Source organism: Triticum aestivum, chromosome 4A (assembly GCF_018294505.1).
Source record: "Triticum aestivum cultivar Chinese Spring chromosome 4A, IWGSC CS RefSeq v2.1, whole genome shotgun sequence".
Classification (NCBI taxonomy): Eukaryota; Viridiplantae; Streptophyta; class Magnoliopsida; order Poales; family Poaceae; genus Triticum; species Triticum aestivum.
The window spans coordinates 578,372,158-578,379,430 of record NC_057803.1 but is presented as its reverse complement, the minus strand read 5'-3'; positions in this window follow the sequence as shown (position 1 = coordinate 578,379,430).

The window sequence follows — 7,273 nt, the reverse complement described above, 5'->3', positions numbered from 1 at the left end:
CGAGCGGCCCACTGGACTCATCGGATGTGAACTCGCTTTCGACGGCTTCATCCCCCCGCCCTACGGACGACACTTAAGTGTTGTCCCAACAGGTTCCAAGCCGGGAGGAGGTGGTCCTGGAGGCGCCGCAAGGCGACCTCCCAGACTCCAGGAGTAAAGGGGACGAAACCCCCCAGGGCTCCAAGTCCGACTCAAGGCCGGACACCGCTCCGGAAACTTCAAAGGTTCCAGAGTCCGGCGGGCGACCTCCTTCCAAGAGGAGCAAGCCCATCGTGCCAGTGACCCCCGTCCAACCGGGGGCGCCAGACAATCTGTTGGAGGTGCTCGAAGGCGCCTCCATCGACGAGGGGCACCGCACTATTATGAGTGCGGTGGTCCAGAAGGTTCAGTCCGCCAAGAGCGGACTGACTGAAGCTTGTACTAGCCTTTTAACAGGCTTTGAGGTAAGTAAAGAATGTGTAAATAATATTACCGCATAGACAGTAGCCCCTGATGCTCTGTTGGGCGTTCGGGAAGAAAAGTCGAATAGAGGATCAAAGGATTCGCAGGAGTCTAACAAAAGGAGTCAATATGCGTATGTAGGCTTCCCTGCTGGCGTCCGCCGCACTGGTTGCGGAAGTGGACACGCTGAAGCAGAGCCTCAAGAAGTCCGAGCAAGAGCTCGGGCGTGCCAAGAAGCAGCTCGAGGAGAAGGAAGGTGAGAAATACCTTGTTGAATATGTATAAAAAAGGTGCAATTGCAAAAAATGACAGGATTAACATGGCTATTGTAGGGGCCACATCTGAGGTGGCGACCCTTAAGCAAGCGCTGCTCAAGGCCGAGAAGAGTGTGGCCGTGGAGCGCACCGAGCGGGAGAAGTATGAGGCTGAGGTTGGCAAGGTGCGGCAAGAGTTCCAGGTTCTCATGAAGAAACATGAGAGTTTGGAGCTTGACTCGAAGACACGAGCGTCCGAGCTCATGGCGACTATTGAAAATGCCAAGTCTGCCAAGACCGAATCCCAGAAGACCCTCCAGGAATTGGATGAGGTGAAGAAGATAGCGGCGGGTAAGGCATTCTTTATGCAAAGCAAACATATAAACGTGAGTTACTTGTTACTTACCCGAATCTGGAGCTCTCCAGGAGCGTTCGCAGATCTTCCCCGGAGTGTGTCCGATGCCGCCACATTCTATCGAGCCGAGGAGGGCAGCTCGACAGAGAAGGTGTTCTGTTCTCAGTATGCTGAGGCCGGACACCCCGTGCCCCTGAGCGACCAGCTGAAGCAACTGGTCGAGCTCCACAAGGTGGCCGAACAGGCCATGAAGGGCCTCCTAGTTCGGCTGTGGCCTGGAGAGGCTATGTCTGGGAGCTATTTCGGGCTGGTGCGGTGGCTGGTGGAGGCCTGTCCAAGGCTCGAAGTCATCAAGCGCTCCGTCTGCATTGAAGGTGCCCGTAGGGCCCTTGCCCGTGCTAAGGTGCCCTGGGGCAAGCTCGATGCTGAGAAGCTTGTGAAGGACGGGCCACCGCCGAGGAAAGAGCATCGCAAGCCCGAGAATTACTATAAGGATGTTCTGAAGGGTGCCTGCCTTGTGGCGGATGAATGTTCTAGGGATGTAATTTTTGAGTAAAACTCGCTCATTTTTGTACTATGCGCTGAAAACTTGTTCATATGCGCTGAGCAATGCTGTTTGAACTTAAAATATTACCTTCTGTGCGGCTGTTTATCAATTCTAAGAGATGGCGAGTCGTCGGCTTCTGCCTCCGTGCCGCTAGTGCTGGGGTGTTCAGGGATAAACCTGAGCGCTCTTTTCCCCATGTTTGGGTCCTTCGAGGGAGGCGCTCAGCCCAACGAACAAGGCAATCGGACTATAACGCATGAACACTCTCACTTAGCCATAGAATTCTATAATTTTAAATTTCGGCGAAGCCCCTGGTATTCGAAAGACCGAGTTCGGGGCGCTATCCACGCCTTGGCCGGACAGAGCCGACTCCTCGCCCTAAGCGGCATAGGTCTTTAGGGACTCGAAAAAACCTCTCGAACAGTGACCAGCTCTCGCTTCATCATGACAGTCAGTTTTAGCTTTCTCCACTGAGGTGCTCGGCCCAGCTCAACTGGGGCACAATCGCAGTGGTTCTCCTAGTGCTACCTTAGCCGATATAGCGGAATGTAAGGCACCAAAACATAGGAGCCGGGCAAACCCAACTATTGACCCAAGACATGATTCGGAGCCGATGCATATAATGCTATAAGTTCGGGGTGCCGCACTTGTGAAAGTGTTCGGACTTCTCACACCATATTGAGGGGTATTAAAGCCCCTGGCGTATTTTGGCCGTACCAAATTGTACGGGTGCAACATGTCGTTAAGGAACATATATTTATAAAAAAGTAATGCAAAAATAGACAAAAGCTATGCATTGTTTATTAAAAATAGCTGCGATCAAAGCAGAACGATACAAGTAATGCGATAAACAAAAAGTTGGACTATTTAACATGTCTGCTCCAGGGGCAAGCTGCGGAATAATATGCGAAACAGGTATACTGCTCGTGATAGAGACCACCTGTGAGTTCCGTAATGCGGCGTGGCTTGTCCGCCTCCCTAGTTCTTGCATCGTTTGTGCGGCAATTGAACTGCCGAACAGGCCTTCCGAAGAATGGAGTCATGAAAGTAAGAGAAAATTAAAAAACCGACAGCCCCTGGTGCGGTTTAAGCCGCGTTTCGGGCGTGCCGTGATGGTGCCCCTCCCCCTGTACCCATGGTATTTTTAGAGCGTAGTTATGTACGCGAAGCACTGGCGTCGCCTTTTTGCGAGGGTTGGGGTTGGGGCCGCATTGCTATGCCTGCTCGCAACGTGCCAGGCGGTCTTGTTATAGGTTACTCTGGGCGCGCTTGACGGTGTCGGGATGTTTAATGGCCGGACTGGAGAACTGCTTGGAGAGGCTGCTTTGTACTTCCGCTGCAAGGGCCGCCGTGTGCTCCTCTGTTCGGAGGGAGCGTTCGGTGTTTCCATTGACCGTAATTACTCCTCGAGGGCCTGGCATCTTGAGCTTAAGGTATGCATAGTGCGGGACCGCATTGAACTTGGCGAATGCGGTTCGCCCGAGCAGTGCATGATAGCCACTGCGGAATAGGACTATGTCGAAGATTAACTCCTCGCTTCGGAAATTATCCGGAGATCCGAAGACCACTTCAAGTGTGACTGAGCCTGTACAGTTGGCTTCTACACCTGGTATTACGCCTTTAAAGGTCGTTTTGGTGGGCTTAATCCTCGAGGGATCTATGCCCATTTTCCGCACTGTATCCTGGTAAAGCAGGTTCAGGCTGCTGCCGCCGTCCATAAGGACTCTAGTGAGATGAAATCCGTCAATAATTGGGTCTAGAACCAATGTGGCGAATCCGCCATGACGGATGCTAGTGGGATGGTCCCTTCGGTCAAAGGTGATCGGGCAGGAGGACCATGGGTTGAACTTTGGGGCGACTGGCTCTACCGCTTCTGCTCCCTTTTGGGGACGTGGGTTGCGTATATCATGTTGACCGTCCGCACTTGTGGGGGGAAACCCTTCTGTCCACTTTTGTTCGGCGGCTGGGGCTCCTCGTCGTCGTCGCTATGCAACCCCTTGTCTTCATTTTCGGCGTTTAACTTGCCTGCCTACTTGAACACCCAACAATCCCTATTGGTGTGATTGGCCGGCTTTTCGGGGGTGCCATGTATCTGGCACAAGCGGTCGAGTATTTGGTCCAAACTGGACGGGCCCTGTGGATTCCTTTTGAATGGCTTTTTCCACTGACCGAATTTAGAGCCTCTGAATCCAGCATTAACTGTCGTATCTTTAGTATTGTCGCCGTTAATGCGGCGCTTCTGCTTGTTGTGACGTGACCTGCCACTACTGTCCCTAGTATCCGAATTACCAGGGTTCTTGGTCATATTGTTGCTACGAGCAAGCCAGCTGTCTTCTCCCGCGCAAAAGCGGGTCATGAGTGTCGTGAGTGCTGCCATAGATTTCGGCTTTTCCTGTCCTAGGTGCCGGGCAAGCCACTCATCACGGGTATTGTGCTTGAAGGCTACTAGGGCCTATGCGTCCGGACAGTCGACTATTTGATTTTTCTTTGTTAGGAACCGTGTCCAGTATTGCCTGGCCGATTCATCTGGCTGCTGAATTACATGGCTTAGGTCATCGGCGTCTGGGGGTCGCACATAAGTGCCCTGGAAATTGTCAAGGAATGCGGCTTCCAGGTCCTCCCAACAACTGATTGATCCTGTTGGCAAGCTGTTAAGCCAATGCCGAGCTGGTCCTTTAAGCTTGAGTGGGAGGTATTTGATGGCGTGGAAATCGTCGCCGCGGGCCATATGGATATGAAGGAGATAATCCTTGATCCATACCGCATGATCTGTTGTGCCATCATATGATTCGATGTTTACGGGTTTGAAACCCTCGGGGATTTGATGATCCACTATTTCATCTGTGAAGCATAGTGGGTGTGCGGCGCCTCTGTACTATGCTATATCATGACGTAGCTCCAATGAGCTTTGTCTACTGTGTTCGGCCCTGCCGAATTTGTGATCTGCGTGACGGTTACTGTCTTGAGCCGTGGGGCACCCACGCGATCCGTAGATCGATCTTGTTTGCCTTGCCTTGTCCTCCAACATATCTCGTAAGTCCGGCGCATATTCCCGTGCCTTGGTACGGGGTGCGGCTTGTGTGGAGGGCCGAGAGGCCTCTCTGTCGCGGCCACGAGGTGGCCGGTCGGCCGCATCAAGTGCTTCCTCCTCTAATCGGGGTAGCAACCTGCGCTTTGGGTAGCTCTTGGAGGGGCGTTCGAGTTTATGCTCTTCGGCCGCAAGGACTTCAGTCCATCTGTCGACTAGCAAATCTTGATCAGCTTTAAGCTGTTGCTGTTTTTTCTCGAGGCTTCTTGTCGTGGCCATAAGCCTGTGTTGAAAACGCTCTTGTTCGACGGGATCCTCTGGCACGACGAATTCGTCGTCGTCGAGGCTTGCCTCGTCTTCGGAGGGAGGCATATAATTATCGTCCTCGACCTCTCTGTCGGCCGCTCTTTCATGAGGGCTGGTTTCTCCATCCTCCTGTGCTAAATCTTGCTCGGGAGGATTTTCTTCGGCGCTTTCTGGGGTATTATTATCTCCCGTGTTGGAATCGCCGTGTTTGTTTTGGCGGGATTTTGAGTGGCGCCGCTGACGCCGGCGCTTAGGCTGTTTCTTGGAGGTGTCATCCTCCGCTGTTCCATCACCATCTCCTTCTTTTGGGGTGTCCATCATGTATATGTCATATGACGAGGTGGCTTTCCAGGGCCTAGTAGGTGCTGGTTCTTCATCATCTCCTTCATCGGCGTCCATACCGTCGATGTCTTCGGAGTCGAAGTCGAGCATGTCGGTTAAATCGTCGACAATGGCTACAAAGTGGGTGGTGGGTGGGCTTTGAATTTCTTCATCATCCGAATCCCAACCTTGCTGACTGTAGTCCGGCCAGGACTCTCCTGATAAAGAGAGAGACTTCAGTGTCTTCAGAATATCGCCGAAAGGCGAGTGCTGAAAGATGTCCGCGGCAGTAAACTCCATGATCGGCGCCCAATCGGATTTGATCGGCAGGGGCGCGGAGGGTTCGGAGTCCGGAGAGGAGTCCGGCCCCTTGGAGTCACGAATCTTGCGGAGTACGGGGCTGGGGTTCGGCTCAATCGCCGTTGGGATCGCAGCCCTCGAGGTGGCGTCCAACCGCCCATCCTCGATCGGCGCAGTTGGTTCCGACTTAAGGGTCAAAACTGGTGCGGGTGCGGCCTCCAGGGCACTGTTCGGCGGCAGAGCTAGATCATGCTCGTCGGGACAGCACGGCGCGCTCGGCAGTGGCTCGAATCTGTCGAAGAGCAAGTCTCCGCGGATGTCAGCCGTGTAGTTTAAACTTCCAAATCTGACCTGACGGCCAGGGGCGTAGCTTTCGATCTGCTCTAGACGGCCAAGTGAATTGGCCCGCAGAGCGAAGCCGTCGAAGACGAAGATCTGTCCGGGGAGGAAGGTCTCACCCTGGACTGCATCGCTATCGATGATCGTAGGAGCCATCGAGCCTGACGGCGATGACACAAAGGAACTCTCAATGAAAGCACCAATGTCGGTGTCAAAACTGGCGGATCTCGGGTAGGGGGTCCCGAACTGTGCGTCTAGGCCAGATGGTAACAGGAGGCAAGGGACACGAAGTTTTACCCAGGTTCGGGCCCTCTCGATGGAGGTAAAACCCTACGTCCTGCTTGATTAATATTGATGATATGGGTAGTACAAGAGTAGATCTACCGCGAGATCAGAGAGGCTAAACCCTAGAAGCTAGCCTATGGTATGATTGTTGTTGTCTATGTTGTCCTACGGACTAAAACCCTCCGGTTTATATAGACACCGGAGAGGGTTAGGGTTACACAAAGTCGGTTACAATGGTAGGAGATCTGAATATCCGTATCCCAAGCTTGCCTTCCACGCCAAGGAAAGTCCCTTCCGGACACGGGACGAAGTCTTAAATCTTGTATCTTCATAGTCCAGGAGTCCGGCTGAAGGTATAGTCCGGCTATCCAAACACCCCCTAATCCAGGACTCCCTCACCCGTTTTCATCTTTAGCTTCAGATGTACTGGGGTTGCTGGTGCTGCATCGGGCTAGCCAGCTGTCTTCACCCGCGCAAAAGCGGGTCACGAGGCTTGTTAATGCTGCCATTGTTCTCGGTTTTTCTTGGCCGAGGTGTCAGGCAAGCCATTCGTCACGGGCGCCGTGCTTGAAAGCTGCCAAGTCTTCGGCGTCCGGACAGTCGACAATTTGGTTCTTTTTAGTAAGAAACCGGTTCCAAAACTTTTAGGATGACTCTCCGGGCTGTTGAATTATATGACTCAAATCATCCGTGTCCGGAGGTTGGACATAAGTCCCTTGAAAGTTTGCCCGAAAAGCGTCTTCGAGCTCTGCCCAGCTTCCAATGGAGTTTTCGGGGAGGCCTTTAAGCCAATGACGAGCTGGCCCTTTGAGTTTGAGTGGTAGGTACTTGATGGCGCGGAGATCATCTCCTCAAGCCATATGGATGTGGAGGATATAGTCCTCGATCCAGACCCCAGGGTCTGTTGTTCCGTCGTATGCCTCTATGTTTACAGGTTTGAATCCCTCTGGAAATTCATGATCCAGCACCTCATCGGTGAAACATAGGGGGTGTGCGGCACCCCTGTATCTAGGTGTACCGCGTTGTTAGGATGTTATATTGTATGCTGGGGCGTGCTTGCGTGGTCCATAGATGGATCTTGTTGCGCTGTCCTTTTG